Here is a 16,443-nt window from a genome sequence, read left to right as displayed (position 1 = left end):
CATCTTCATTCTGCTCTTTGTAACTTTAAAACAGATTTATTGAAATATAATTCACATACCATAAAATTCAACCTTTTAACTTGGATAATTCAGTGTTTTTAGTATATTCACAAAGTTGTGCAACCATTCTTACTATCTCATATCAGAATATTTTCATCACCCCCAAAAGAAACATCATAACAGTAAGTATTGCTTTCCATTTCCTCCCAACCCCTCCATGCATAAACTATTAATGCACTTTTTGTCACTATGGATTTGCCTATTCTGCATACTTCTTGCAAGTAGAATCATATAATAAGTGGCCTTTGTGTTTGGCTTCTTCACTTAGCATAATGTTTCCAAAGCACATCCATTTTATAGTATGTACTTCATTACTTTTAATGGTTGAATAATGTTCTGCTGTATGGATATAACAATTTTGTTGATTCATTCATCCATAGAGGGACATTTGGGTCATTTTCATCTATGAATTTAAAAATTTCCTCTGAAGTATTCTATTTGATCCATAGATTGTTTTAAAGTCATTTAGTTGCCTTGGGTATTACATCATAATGCCTACTGGTGTCAACATTTTATTGGTATGAAAGAATAGGTGTGTGCACTGTTGGGTGGAGCAAAGGATATTTCTTTAAATATCTGAAATCACTGTCATCTCTCCCTTTATACTCAAATATAAGTCTCCTTCCTGCCCCCTCTCTTTTATTTCCTTTATGGAGCCAGTATCTTAGGAAAGGGTTTCCAAGTTAATTTATTATTACAAAAATTAATATCAGAGATATTAAAATAATTGAATTAAATTCTATTAGGGTTACAATATTTAAAATATGTAGCGGCAAATAAGTCAATGTAATAAGAGTGAGTGATTAGAAATAAATCCATACATATAAAGTCATTTACTTTCTAACACAAGCATGGAAGTAATTCAATGAGGCAGAAGAACTTTTCAACTAATGGTGGGGGAACAACTGAATATATATGGAAGAAATGAACCTCATTCCCTACCTCATGTCATACAGAAAAGATCAATTTGAAGAATGGAAAGCTGGGTGAGTTGGCATACACCTGTAATCCCAGTATTCAGCATTCAGGAGGCCGAGGCAGGAGGATTGCAAGTTTGAGGCCAGCCTGGGCTACATTGTGACACCCTATCAAAAGAAAAAGAAAGAAGAGAAAGAGAGAGACAGAGAGACAGAGAGAGAGAGAGAAAGGAAGGATCATATTCACCCCTCCATCACCCTCTCGTTTCCCCTTCCTCCCATTGATTCTCTCCCAACAGTTCCACTTTTACATTCATGTCTTTTTTTCTTCTTTAGGTCTAGATTCCAGGTAGGAGAGAAAATATGTGATATTTGTCTTTCTGAGTTTCGATTGTTTTGCTTAACATGATGATCTCCAGTTCCATCCATTTTCCTTTGCACAATATATCTTTATTCATTCTTTTACTTTGAAGCTATTTGTATTTGAATCTCAGGTGTGTTTCTGATAGACAACTCATAGTTGGATCATGCTGTGTATCCAGTTTGACAATCTCTGCCTTTTGACTGGATTATTGAATCTATTCACATTTAATGTTATTTTATTATTGATGTGGTTAGATATATGTCTGCCATCTTTCTCTGCTTTCCCTATGTCTCATGCCTTTTTAGTTCCTTTATTCTTCCTGTACTATCTTTTGCATTGAGTGAGTATTTTCTAATGTAGTATTTTAAGCTCATTAGTGATTTTTACATAAGAAAGAGTAATGGAGGGGATGAATATGTTCAAAGTATATTATATATGCATGTATAGAAATATCACAATGAAACCCTACACTGTACAATGTGCTAATAAAAATGTAGAAAAATTTTTGTTATACTTTTTATTATTTTTCAAGTGGCTGCTCACCATATATATATTAACATACCAGATTCAATTTCAGATTTATAGTAGGTTAATTCCAGTAATAGAAACACTAGTTCTGTATAACTATAATCCCCCATGGCATTATGGTGCTATAGTGTGGACCTGAAATATGCCCAAAACGAAGCTTGGTTCCCAGCTTGGTGCTTTTGGAAGGTGGTAGTGTCACCAGAGCCTCAGTAGAACTCTAGGAAATGGGGCCTAGTGGGAGGTCTTCAGATCACTGGGAGTACTGTAGCTTCCTTTTATTTTCTCTTTCATTTTCAACCATGTGATGAGTGGCTTTGTTTTGTCACATGTTTTTGTCATGATGTGTTGCCACAGGCCCAAATCAGCAGGGCCAACTGATGGACTGAAACCTCTAAAACTGAGAGCCAAAACGAGTTTTTTATTTTTATATATTAATTATCTCAGATATTCACTACAGTAGTAGAAAACTAATACATATTGTTATTCATATTATCTGTTAATGTTAAAATGTCAACAGCACATTGTTGTAATTATTACTTTATCATGTGTCATCATTTTCTTAGCCTATTGTATGTGCTTTTGCTCCCATCTATCTCCCTTTTGCTAGTATTGGCAGATATTATACACATAATATTACATTTCTATATGTTACAGACCCAACAATACATAATGCTCATATTATTTTTATAATTGCCTTATAAGTCCATTAAGAGAAGAAACAAGAAAATGCATTAATAGTACATATTACAGTTATATAATTACCTTATCAATGCTTTTTGTTTATTTTTATGGATATGAATTACTGCCTAGGCTCACTTGCTTTCAGCTTTAAAGACTTTCATTGGTATTTCTTATAATGATAGGTCTAGCAAGGAATCTCTCAATTTTTGTTTTTCTGGGTAAGTCTATTTCACATTCATGTTTTTAACAATAACTTTGCTGGATATATGATTATTGGTTCACAGTTTTTTGTTTTTTTTGGCAGTACTGAGGTTTAAACTCACTTAAGTCACACTCCCAGCCCCATTGGCTTTAGTTGCTTTTTGAATAGGGTCTCAGATTTTTGTCTGGACTGTCCTGGATGGCAATTGTCACCTCCAGCATAGCTGGGATGACAGGCATGCACGAGCAGCCCAACTAATTGGTTGAGGTGAGGTCTTGCTAACTTTTTGCCCAGCTGGCTTCCAACTACAACCCTCTGGGTCTCCACCTCCCAAGCAGCTAGAAGTACAGGCATGAGCCACCATGCCTGGCTGACAGTGGTTTCTTTGAGGACTTTGAATATGTTATCCCACTGTCTTCTGGCCTCCACTGTTCCTGCTCTGAAGCCAGCTGTTAATATTATTGGAAATCCCTAATAAGTGACATGTGGGTTTTCTCTTGCTGTTTCAAGATTTTCTCCTTGTCCTTGACTTTCAGCATTTTTACTATACCTTTTCTGTGTATGGCTCTCTGCATTTATCCTACTTGGGGTTCATTGAGACTTCTGGGTGAGTAGGTTATTGTTTTGTCAATATACTTGGAAAGTTTAAAGCCATTACTTCTTCTTCTTTCTATCTCTGCTTTTCTTTTTATACTAACCATTATGTGTATGATTATAGGATTGGTGTTCCCCCACATTTCTCTATGCCTCTATTTATTTTCTTCATTCTCTTTCTCTCTATTGTCCAGCACGTATAATCTCTACCACTATCTCTCCAAGGTCATTAATTCTTTTTTTTTCTGTCAATTCAAACCTAGTATTGAGCCTTTGTTTTTTGCTTGTTTTACATTTCAGTTATTACACATTTTTTTTGAGACAGGGTTATGATACATAGCCCAGGCTGATCCCAAACTTATGATCATCCTGCCTCAGCCTCCTAAATGCTGGGATTACAAGTGTGCACCACCATATCTGGCTGATGGTATTGTACTTTACCTTTTGGTGGTACTGGGGTTTGAACTCAGGGCTTCACACTTGTGAGGCAGGTGCTCTACCTCTTGACCTATGCCTCCAGCCCTTTTTGCTCTGGTTATTGTGGAGATAGGGTTTCACCAACTTTTTTGCCTGGGTTGGCCTCAAATTGTAATTCTCCCAATCTCTGCCTCCCATGTAACTAGGATTATAGATGTGAGCCACTAGCACCTGGCTACTGTGCTTTTGAAACTCTGAATTTTCATTTTTTTTAATGTCTATTTTTATCAAGTTATACCTTAGTTTCATGGGTATATTAGAATGACTATTTTGGAATTCTTTCCTGTTGAGTTCAGTATCTGATTACTCTCACAAGTAGTTTGTATTGCCTGGTTGCTGTTTTTTCTAGTATATGTCATTTGGAATGCCTTATAGTTTTTTTTTTGGAAACTGGACATTAGAGAATATATTGTAGCAACTCTGGGCATTGCTTTTCCCCCACACTTGTTATTATTTGCTTCTTTATTTGTTTAGAAACTGGCTGAATTATTTCAGTAAGATTTATTTGCCCTTCCTTCTCATCAGCCCTCAAGGTGTTAAGTCTCTTATGTTCCTCCCCAAGTGGATACAGCTTTGGTTATGCCAGTTACTGAGGATGACAGTGATACCAGTAGAGTTCTCTTCCACTCTTTCCCCGACCACAGCCAATCATTTAGACCCTATCTTCACAGGAATGTCTTCGGGTATAAATTTACTACAAAATGTGATAGTGTTCCCTTATCCACAGTTTAGCTTTCCATGGTTTCAGTTTTCTATGGTCACCTATGGACTGAAAATATTCAGTGGAAAATCGAATAAATAATTCAGCTTTTAAATTGCATGCTGCTCTGCATCATATGTATGATGAAATCTCACTTCATCCTTCCCAGAATGTGAATCATCCCTTTGGCCAGCATTTCCATTCTATACACATTACTCACCTGTCAGTCACTTAGTAGCCGTCTTGCTCATCACATCAACCATTGGGTATTGCCGTGCTTTAATTCAAGTAACCCTTACGTGGTAGGCTAATGCTGTGTCATAATATCTACATCATTTGCCTTAGTTCATTTCATCATGTAGGCCTTATATTACCTCACATCATCACAAGAAGAATAGGGATGAATATAGTACTATAAGATATTTTGAGAGAAAGACCGGACTCATGTAGCTTTTATTATTAATCTCTTACTGTATTTAATTTATAAATTAAACTTTTATCATAGATACATATGTACAGGAAAAAAGTGTGTATGTTGGGGGAGGGGGGCTGGATACTATCTGGGGTGCCAGGCATCCACTGGGTGTCTTAGAATGTATCCCCCATAGGTGGGGGGCTACTGTAACTTAATCAAATTGTGGTTAAGGAATAGTTTCTGAGATCAGTGTTTGATATTTGTTTTGAACTTGGGCAGCGTCTTGATAGCTGTTTTATTCCCTCATTCTCTAGTGAATAATAGCTGCCTATATTCTAGGCTGTATTGTCATGATATCTACCATCCTCCTCCTTTTGAGAGGGCTCTTAGATTTAAATAGCTCCAATACTTTGTTGCAAATGAATTTAGTTCCTTTGAGAAGAGATTGGAAGCTATTCACTTAATAGCCTCTTTCCTCTCCTCATTGCCACACCCCCACACAGGTAAAATCTCTAAACCAGAACTCTGAAGCTGGAAGTGGGAACAATTGCAAGCTTTCCTCTGAGTGAAATACCCACTTTAGGAGCTGAGCACTCTATGGAGGAGTGGCAATAGTCTGAGATCTTTTCTTATCCCACAGCCAATCTGCTTGCAAAATTTATAAGCTTTATCCGTAAAATATATCAACATTTGACCATATCTCATCTCTCTAGCCAGGTCTAAGCCACTAATATCTGTCCTCTGGATTATTGCAATAGCTTCCTAACTGGTCTCTTTTTGCCTGTCCCCAGCATGTGTTTCCTTCCTTCTACCTCACAATGTGCCAGTGTGATCCTGTTAAAACTTGAATTGTATCATGTTACTCCTCATCTTTTTTTTTGGAGACAGGGTCTCATTATGTAGCCCAGGCTAGCCTTGAACTTTCAGTCCTCTTGCCTCAGCCTTCTTAGTACTGGGATTGCAGGCGTGTGCCACCATGCATGGCTTTTACTCTTCTTAAAACCATCTGATTGATGTCTTCCCATCTCAAAGAAAAAGCTTGTGCTTTTACAGTGGCCTCAAGAACTCCATGATATCTGCCTGTTCACTGCCCAGTTGATTCTGTGACCGTATCTACTATTACTGCTAGCTCTCACTCACCCTTCACTAACACATTCACTCTGATCTTTTACATAACAACCTTGTTTTCTCTCAGAACTTCCGCACTCCTTATTCCCTCTGCCAGGAACACTCTTCCTTCAGCTGTCTCCACAGATTGCATCCTTAACTCCTTCAGGTCTTTGTTCTTATGTCATCTTTTCAATGAGGCCTTTATAACCATCCCATTTTAAATTGATGTCCTCTCTCTGCTATTACTCTCCTTTCCTGCTTGTCACCATTTATCATAATATGCATTTACTTATTCATTTTGTGTAGTGTCTCTGTCCCTGACAATGGACTAATCTCTACAAGGGTAGGGATATTTTTCTGTTTTGTTCAATACCCAGCATCTAAGAAGAATGTCTGGCACAAAGTTGATTCTTAATAATAATTTATTGAGTGAATAAATTAACAGGTTTCAATAGAGAAAGGGAGCATAAGTGTGCTTTCTAGGATGGGAGAATAGGGCATAGAAATAAAAGACCTGCACCTTCTCTATTCTCATTACAAATTGGGCCTAAACCAGCTTTGAGCAGGTATATGAGCTCCAGGGTATCTCAGTGCCAGTACTAATTTTTCTTCTCTATCATCCAAGCAAGCCATTGGGTATTTGATCTGTAAATCATTTGGGACATGACTATGCTTCTCAATGTCCAATATCCATGGGCACAGGCCCCTCCCTACTCATCAGGTTGAGATAAATTGATGGATTTCCATTCCCCTCCATATTCTGCTAACTGTTGTCCTATGACTGCATGCAGATATGCAGAGGTAAAGGGGAAGAGGATGAAGGTGGTGTCAGTGGTGTTTGGAATAGAAGTGCTGTGGGCTTGGAGCCAGAGCCAGAGATCAGCTCCAGTCATTTCTTTGCTCAGAACTTCAATATTCCACTTATGGTCTTCTACAAACATGCCATTGTATGAATGTCTTAATACTAGAGTTGAATCTGAGATGTGCAGGGGACCCTGAAGCCCTATTTCTATATTTCATGAATGAAGAACATGAGGCCCTTGGAGAGGAAGAAATTTGCCCAAGTTCCTACATATATCAATATTTCAAAGAATTTGAAATCTTTGCTTCTTGTCTTCTAGTCTGATGCTCTTTCACATAGAAAACATTAAATTTTTTCTCATGGGATACCCCAAACTGAAGAGAACCTCTGAAATCAGAAAAACATCATAACATAAGCCAAATGCAATATAGCAGCCCTCCCCTTACCCATAGCAGATAGATTCCAAGACCCCAGTGAATGCCTGAAAGCACAAATAATACCAAACCCTATATATATAGGGTATGTAGGTAGGCCTACATACTTATGAAAAGGTTAATTTACAAATGGGCACAAGAGATTAAGAACAATAACTCTTTAAGAAGATTTTGTACTTAACTTACTCTTCTTACCTGAAGTTGAACACAAGTAAATGAAATTGTGAAAATTAAAAATCATGGATAAGGGAGAACTACTGTATAACATAAGGTACCTATGCTTATACAGAGAACTTCATCTCTGCTAAAATTAAAGGGTATGTGTCAGGACTTTAGCAAGTAGGTACTTGTTAGTTCATAGTCTTATTACTTCATTTTAACAAATCAAAGCCAGAACACAGTTAATTAATCTTGTCAATCCAATTCACCAATAAGTAGGTCTGATACTGAAATTTGCAATGTAGAAGTTTAATCAACTGCAGCATTATCTCTTTCCTTTTGATTCTTTTTTAATAGCTTGAAACATCAGGTTCACATAGCCACTTTGATAATGAGGTTATTTGGAATTATGTTTCTTTCTGTTGTACATTAGATGCCTTTGGAAACAAACTCTGAAGTAAGAGATTTGCATGGAGGAAGTTTATTGGTGAATGCTCTTGAGAACATCTGAGAGGGACTAAAAGAAGCAGTATTGAGTAGAGGGAGAAGCTGTAACAGAGGACTAGATGAACCTAATGAGAAGTTCTGAGGTTGGGATGGCTCTTCAGAGACATTGCAAAATTGGGTCTTGCAGTTTGCTCCTGTGGAAGAGAAGTGTATGGAACATTGAGAAGGGCAGATATCTCAGCCTAGGACAATTCCTGAGGAGGGAGTTAGTTATGAATGTTGAAAAGCAACATTCCAGGCAGCTACAGGAATAAGGGAAGTCCTTCATTGAAGATGAGGGTGGCACACCATACTACCCATCACAATTCCCCTCTTTCCCTCCTTTAGATTCCACCCTCCCCATTTCCTCACTCCATCTTCAAATGACCTTTCATTCCTTCCATGCCTCACTCTGAACTAGTAAGCCTGTAACAAGGTTCAATAGAATTATGCTCTCTTTCTCATTGGGTTTGAAACATAGTTTTTGTTGATCATTAAGATCTACAGGTAGTGAGTCTAAACCCCATTACTGCCAAACAAAAAAAAAGGAAAGAAAGAAAAGACAAACAAAATCTATAAGGAATGAGGGGGACTGATCAGCAGCTAGGAAGCACAAGACTTTAGTTTTTTTTTTATTCATATGTGCATACAATGTATGGGTCATTTCTCCCCCCTTCCCCCGCCCCCACCCTATCCCCCCTACCCCCTCACTTCTAGGCAGAAACTATTTTGCCCTTATTTCTAATTTTGTTGAAGAGAGAGTATAAGCAATAATAGGAAGGACCAAAGGTTTTTGCTAGTTGAGATAAGGATAGTTATACAGGGAGTTGACTCACATTGCTTTTCTGTACATGTGTGTTACCTTCTAAATTAATTCTTCTCGAACTAACCTTTCCTCTAGTTCCTGGTTCCCTTCTCCTATTGGCCTCAGTCGCTTTAAAGTATCTGCATTAGTTTCTCTGCACTGAGAGCAACAAATGCTATCTAGTTTTTTGGGTATCTTACCTATCCTAAGACCTCTCTTGTGTGCTCTCGCTTTCTCATAAGACCTCAGTTCTTAACTGAGTCTATTTTACATGTTCTGTTTTATACAAGGTCTACTCATTTATACAAGATCTGCCTGTCCTGCTCTAGACACATTATCAAGAATTGTTTAGGATCTATTTTGTATTCAACAAGTAAGCTAACTTCAAAAGACTGGCACTGCATATTTGAGAGGTGATTAAAGAGGATCCAAGATGGTGACTAGAGGGAGGAAGCAGACAGCATGAGCTCTGTCAATCAAAAACCTTTTGAGATGCTGGAGCCAACTTGGCAGAAAAAAAGCACCAAGAGGAATCAGGGCTTCAACACCCTGAACTCCCAGCCCATACAAAGCTTCTCCATGCCACGTTACACCAAGAAAAAGGAAGGCTCCCATGCAGCCAGATGCCAGCTCCAAACTTGCTTGGGAGACATCCAGAAGACCAACAGGTGAGCAAATAAGTGGCATGTGGTATTCCCACAGCCACCCCTGGGATAAACCAGCATAGCCTCCTGGACAGACTGACCCCCACCCTGCAAAAAAAAAAAAAGAAGAAATGAGGAACTGAAAAGGAACATGTAGCAGAGGGGGCGGGGTGCTCTAAGTGCATATGAGGAGGGGGAGGGCAAGAAGCTGATCTCCACACAAACTTTCAGTAAACAAAGACTGGAAAGGCACATGGGCCGATATCGGGCATGTGATAAGCCACTGCCTGAAATAGGGCAGATAGCGGTCCACAAAGCTCATCTCCTGAGCCAGTGAGCAACATCCAAAGTCAAGCGACATTGCAAAATTGAAAAACAATCAGCAAACCAGCATAACACACTGACAGCAGGGAGCCAGCTGATGGATCTCTGACCTTGCGCCAGAGAAAGGGGGCACAGAAAAAAAACAAGACCCCAGTAAACCAACCAGAAAACCCAACTCCAAAGCAGGACGGCTGGTGAACCACAGAGCTGATCTCTGGAACCTGAGGACAAGCCACACCTTCCTGAGGGAGAAACTGACTAAGCAGTTGCCACTGAAATACAGGGAAAAAATCTGGCAAGTCTCCCCAACTACCTGGTGAGACTAAGACAGAACTTCTGCTTAAATACCAACACCAGGGCTGGATGCTAAGGAGTAACACCAGAACTATTAAAACCAAAATTCTATTGTTTTTGAACTTGGAATTTTTTATGTGTTTGTTTGCTTGTTGGTTTGTTTATTTAGTTCCCTTTTTATTTGTCCACCACCTCTCCCTGTTGATTTCTTTTTTTTTCTTGCCTTCATTGCTTTGTTAGTTTTACTATTGTAAGTTAGCAAATACTAAATTACACACAGAACAGGGACAGAAACAGGACCAAGTAGAGCAATGGGAAGATGAAAAAGGGATGGAAACCATTCTCTACCCTCAAAATAAATGAATACAGGTATCAGAGGGAAATAAATAAAATGGATACCCAGTTCCAGACTCCAACAAAACAAAGATAATATGAGAAGACACAAAAACAAATAAATGAACTCATAGGAGCCCTAAATAAACACCAAAGTGAAAGAGAGAACACCATAGAGAGATTAATGAATTAAGGATGAAATGACCCATGATATGGAAAACCTCAGAAAAAAGAATGAAACAGAAATACAAAACACAATGGAAGGCCACTCCAGCAGACTAGAACAAGCAGAAGACAGAATCTCAGAACTTAAAGATGAAATGAAAATTAAAGGAAAAACTGAAAAACTATTACTCAAACAACTCAAGAACTGTGAAAGGAATATGCAAGAACTCACCAACTCCATCAAAAGACCAACCTGAGAATCATGGGCATTGAAGAAGGAGAAGAGGTGCAAGCAAAAGGAATTTGTAATATATTCAACAAAATAATAACAGAAAATTTCCCAAATCTAGAGAAAACTATGCCCATTCAGGTACAGGGAGCCTCTAGGACACTAAACAGACTTGATGAAATAGAACTACCCCACAACACATTACCATTAAAACAACAAGCACAGAGAATAGTGAAAGAATATTGAAGGCTGTAAGAGAGAAGAAACAAATATGGGTTTACATACGAAGGTAAGCCCATAAAATAATCATAATAGATTTCTCAATGTAAACCTTAAAAGCAAGAAGAGCATAGAGTGAGGTACTCCAGGCACTGAATGAAAATAACTTCAACCTTAGGATACTCTACCCAGGAAAACTATCATTCAAAATAGATGAAACAATAAAAATCTTCCATGATAAGTAGAAACTAAAACAGCATATGACCACCAAGCCACCACTACAAAAGATTCTTCCAGGAATTCTGCACACAGAAAGTGAAAGCAAACAAAATCATGAGAGGACACGCAGTACCAAACCACAGGAAAGAAAAGACAAGGAATCAGAAAGTAACTGATTCAGCTGCACACAATAAAACCCTTAAACAACAAAAACAACTACTTGACAGGAATCACCACATACCTATCAATATTAGCACTGAATGTTAATGAAGTTAACTCCTCCATCAAAAGACTCCATTTGGCAAACTGGATTAAAAAGGGAGATACAACAATCTGTTGCTTACACAAGACCCATCTCATTGACAAAAACAAGCACTGGCTTAGGGTGAAAGGCTGGAAGAAGATTTACGAAGGCAATGGCCCCCAAAAACAGGCAGGAGTAGCGATACTTATCTCGGACAAAGGAGACTTCAAACTTAACTTACATTGATCAAATGAGATAAAGAAGGACACTCCATACTAATAAAAGGGGAAATACACCAAAAAGAAATAACAATTATCAACCTATATGCACCCAACATCAATGCACCCAATTTCATCAAACATACTCTGAAGGACCTAAAAACATATATAGACTCCAACACAGTGGTAGTGGGAAACTTTAATACCCCCCTATCACCAATAGATAGGTCATCCAAACAAAAAATCAATAAAGAAATTCTAGAACTAAATCATACCATAGACCAAACGGACCTAACTGATGTCTACAGAATATTTCATCCAACTTCTGCACAATATACATTGTTCTTAGCAGCCCATGGAACCTTCTCCAAAACTGATCATATCTTTGGGCACAAAGCAAGCCTCAGCAAATATAAGAAAATAGAAATAATCCCATGCATTCTATCTGATCACAACTCATTAAAACTAGAACTAAAGAACAAAACAACAGTAAAAAACATGCAAACAATTGGAAGCTGAATAACACATTGCTCAATGATCAATGGGTCATTGATGAAATAGAAGAGGAAAATAAAAGGTTCCTGGAAGTTAATGAAAATGAAAACTACCAGAACTTATGGGACACAGCAAAGGCAGTCCTAAGAGGAAAGTTTATAGCCATGAGTGCATATATTAAAAGGTCAGAAAGATCTCAAATCAATGACCTAACACTACAGCTCAAACTCCTAGAGAAACAAGAACAAGCAAATCCCAAAATAAGCAGAAGGAAAGAAATAATTAAGATAAGGGCTGAAATCAATGAACTTGAAACAACAACAAAAAGAACCATACAAAGAATCAACACAACAAAAAGCTGGTTCTTTGAAAAATGAAATAAGATTGACAGACCCCTGTCAAACCTGACTAAAATGAGGAGAGAAAAAACTTAATCAGTAAAATCAGTAATGCAAAAGGGGAGATAACAACAAACACCATGGAAATCCAGGAAATCATCAGAGACTACTTTGAGAACCTATAGTCTAATAAGTTTGAAAATCTTCAAGAAATGGACAGATTTCTAGATACTTATGACCATCCAAAATTGAACCAAGAGGATACTAATCACCTGAATAGATTTATAACACAAAATGAAATTGAAGCAGCGACTTTAAGTCTCCCAAGAAAGAAAAGTCCAGGACCTGATGGATTCTCTGCTGAATTCTATCGGACCTTTAAAGAAGAACTGATACCAACCCTCCTTAAACTGTTCCACGAAGTAGAAAGGGAAGGAATACTGCCTAACTCATTTTATGAAGCCAGTATTACACTCATCCCAAAACCAGATTAAGTCACCTCCAAAAAGGAGAACTATAAGCCAATCTCCCAATTGAACATCAATGCAAAAATCCTTAAAAAAATAATGGCAAACCAAATCCAACAACACATCAGAAAGATCATTCACCATGACCAAGTCAGCTTCATCCCAGGGATGCAGGGGTGGTTCAACACATGCAAATCTATAAATGTAATACAGCACATTAATAGAAACAAAGACAAAAACCACTTGGTCATCTCAATGGATGCAGAAAAAGACTTCGGCAAGATCCAACACCATTTCATGAAAAAAGCTCTAAGAAAACTAGGAACAGAAGGAAAGTACCTCAACATTGTAAAGGCTATATATGACAAACCTATAGCCAACATCATACTTAATGGTGAAAAACAGAAACCATTTCCCCTAAAATTAGGAACAAGAAGGGTGCTCACTATCCCCACTTCTATTCAACATTATACTGGAATTCCTAGCCAGAGCAATTAGGCAAGAAGAAGAAATAAAAGGAATACAAATAGGTAAAGAAACTGTCAAAATATCCTTATTTGCAGATGATATGATCTTATACCTTAAAGACCCAAAACACTCTACCCAAAAACTATTAGACACCATAAACAGCTACAGCAAGGTGGCAGGATACAAAATTAATGTACAAAAATCATTAGCCTTTCTATACACCAATAATGAACAAACTGAGAAAGAATATATGGAAACAATTCCATTTACAATAGCCTCAAAAAAAAATCAAATACCTAGGAGTAAACTTAACAAAAGATGTGAATGACTTCTACAAGGGAAACTACAAACCCCTGAAAAAAGATCGAGGAAGACTATGGAAGATGGAAAAATCTCCCATGCTCATGGATTGGTAGAATCAACATAGTAAAAATGGCCATACTACCAAAAGCAACCTACATGTTTACTGTAATTCTCATCAAAATCCCAATGACATTCATTACAGAGATTGAAAAATCTACCCTAAAGTTCATTTGGAAACACAAGACACAGCAAATAGCCAAGGCAATACTCAGCAAAAAAGAGCAATGCTGGAGGTATCACAATACCCAACTTCAAACTATATTACAAAGCAATAGCAATAAAAACAGCATGGTGCTGGCACAAAAACAGGCATGAAGACCAGTGGAACAGAGTAGAGGACCTGGATATGAATCCACACAGCTATGCCCACCTTATTTTTGACAAAGACACCAAAAATATACGATGGAGAAAAGACAGCCTCTTCAACAAATGTTCCTGGGAAAAATGGTTATCTGTCTGCAAAAAACTGAAACTAGAGGTATAGGTTCCTCAATAGAACCCCAGCAGCTCAGCAACTAAGAGAAAGGATGGACAAATGGGACTACATGAAATTAAAAAGCTTCTGCACACAAAAGAAATGGTCTCTAAACTGAAAAGACCACCCTCAGAGTTGGAGAAAATATTTGCCAGCTAAACATCAAAGGAATGATAACCAGAATATACAGGGAACTTAAAAAACTAAACTCTCCCAAAATCAATGAACTAGTAAAGAAATGGGCAACTGAACTAAGCAGAACTTTCTCAAAAGAAGAAATTCAAATGGCCAAAAAACACATGAAAAAATGTTCACCATCTCTAGCCAGAAAGGAAATGCAAATCAAAACCACTCTAAGATTCCATCTCACCTCTGTTACAATAGCCATCATCAAAAACATCACTAGCAACAGGTTTTGGTGAGGATGTGGGGAAAAAGGAACCCTCATACACTGCTGGTGGGAATGCAAACTAGTGCAACCACTCTGGAAAAAAATACAGAGCGTTCTTAAAAATCTAAATATAGATCTGCCATATGATCCAGCAATCCCACTCTGGGGATGTACACAAAGGAATGTGACACAGGTTACTCCACGCACCTGCACACCCATGTTTATTGCAGCGCTATTCACAATAGCCAAGTTATAGAAACAGCCAAGATGCCCCACTACAGACGAATGGATTAAGAAAATGTGGTATTCATACACAATGGAATTTTACTCAGGCAAAAAAAATAATGAAATCTTATTATTCTCAAGTAAATGGATGGAACTGGAGACCATCATCCTGAGTGAGGTTAGCCAGGCTCAGAAGACCAAAAATCATATGTTCTCCCTCATATGCAGACTTTAGATCTAGGGCAAAGGCAGTAATGTTGTTGGACTTGGGTCACACTAAGGGGAGAGCACATACGGGAGGAATGGGGATAGGTAGGAAACCCAAAACATGAAAGTGTCTGATGTCGCCGCTGCAGAGGAGCTAATACATAAACCTTAAAGTGACAGAGGTCAATATGGGAAGGGGATCAGGAACTAGTGAAAAGGTCAGGTAGAGATGAATCAACTTGGGTTGTAACACACTTGTGCATGGAAGCAATGCTAGGAATCTCTCTGTATAGCTGTCCTTATCTTAACTAGCAAAAACGCTTTGTCATTCTTATTATTGCTTATGTCTACTCTTCAACAAAATCGGAGAAAAAGGGCAGAACAGGTTCTGCCTGGTAGCGATGGGCGTGCGGGGAGAGGGAGGGGATAGGAGGTAGCGGGGAGAAATGGCCCAAACAATGTATACATATGTGAATAAATGAATAAAAGTGTTTTAAAAGGTGATTAAAAATTTCTGAAACCTGTAACAACATGGATTAATGTTGAAGATGTTATGCTAAATGAAATGAGCCAGACACAGAAAGACAAATACTATACTGTCTTATACATATGTGGTATCTAAAAAAGTTGAACTCACAGAATCAAAATAGTGAAATGGTGATTGCCAGGGGTTAGGGTTGAGGGTAGAATGAGGATATGTTGGTCAAAGGAGAGAAACTTTCAGTTATAAAATTAATGAGTTCTGGGAATCTAATGTTCAGCATGGTGACTACAGCTAATAATATTGTTTTGTATACTTGACATTTGCTAAGAGAGTAGATCTTAAGTGTATTCACATACATAAAATGGTAACTATGAGATAATGGATGTGTTAATTGGCTTTATTTGGTAATCATGTATATACACGATTGTATATTTGCTATGCATATGCATATCAAATCATCACAATTTAATTACATAATACATAAATACATAATACATAAATGTGCAATTTAATTACATAATACTTGTTTGTCAATAAAGCTGGAAATAAGCAAGCAAACAGGTTTGCACACTGCCTAACATTATCCTTTGGGTTTCGAAGATCCATGCTATCCATGACCCCTATACCAATAGAAAATTTCAAGACCTTCACTCATTTTCCTTTGTGTCTGTTCTAACACCTAGCAAAATGCCTGGCAAATAATGTCCCAATTAGTATTTGTTTAACTGAATTGTTTCATGAAAGTGCAGGTGTGTGTAAGATTGGATTTAGAATCAAAAGACTAGGGTTCCTATTTTGACTCTGGTCCTTTTTGTATGTGTGATCTCGGACAAGTTCCTTTAGGAAAAAAAATTACACAGACATTTTCTGTCAGTGGGGACTGGTAATCTTCCAGCTTTCATTGGAG

This window comes from Castor canadensis, chromosome X (assembly GCF_047511655.1).
Source record: "Castor canadensis chromosome X, mCasCan1.hap1v2, whole genome shotgun sequence".
Lineage (NCBI taxonomy): Eukaryota > Metazoa > Chordata > Mammalia > Rodentia > Castoridae > Castor > Castor canadensis.
Note: the sequence above shows the minus strand (reverse complement) of the source record.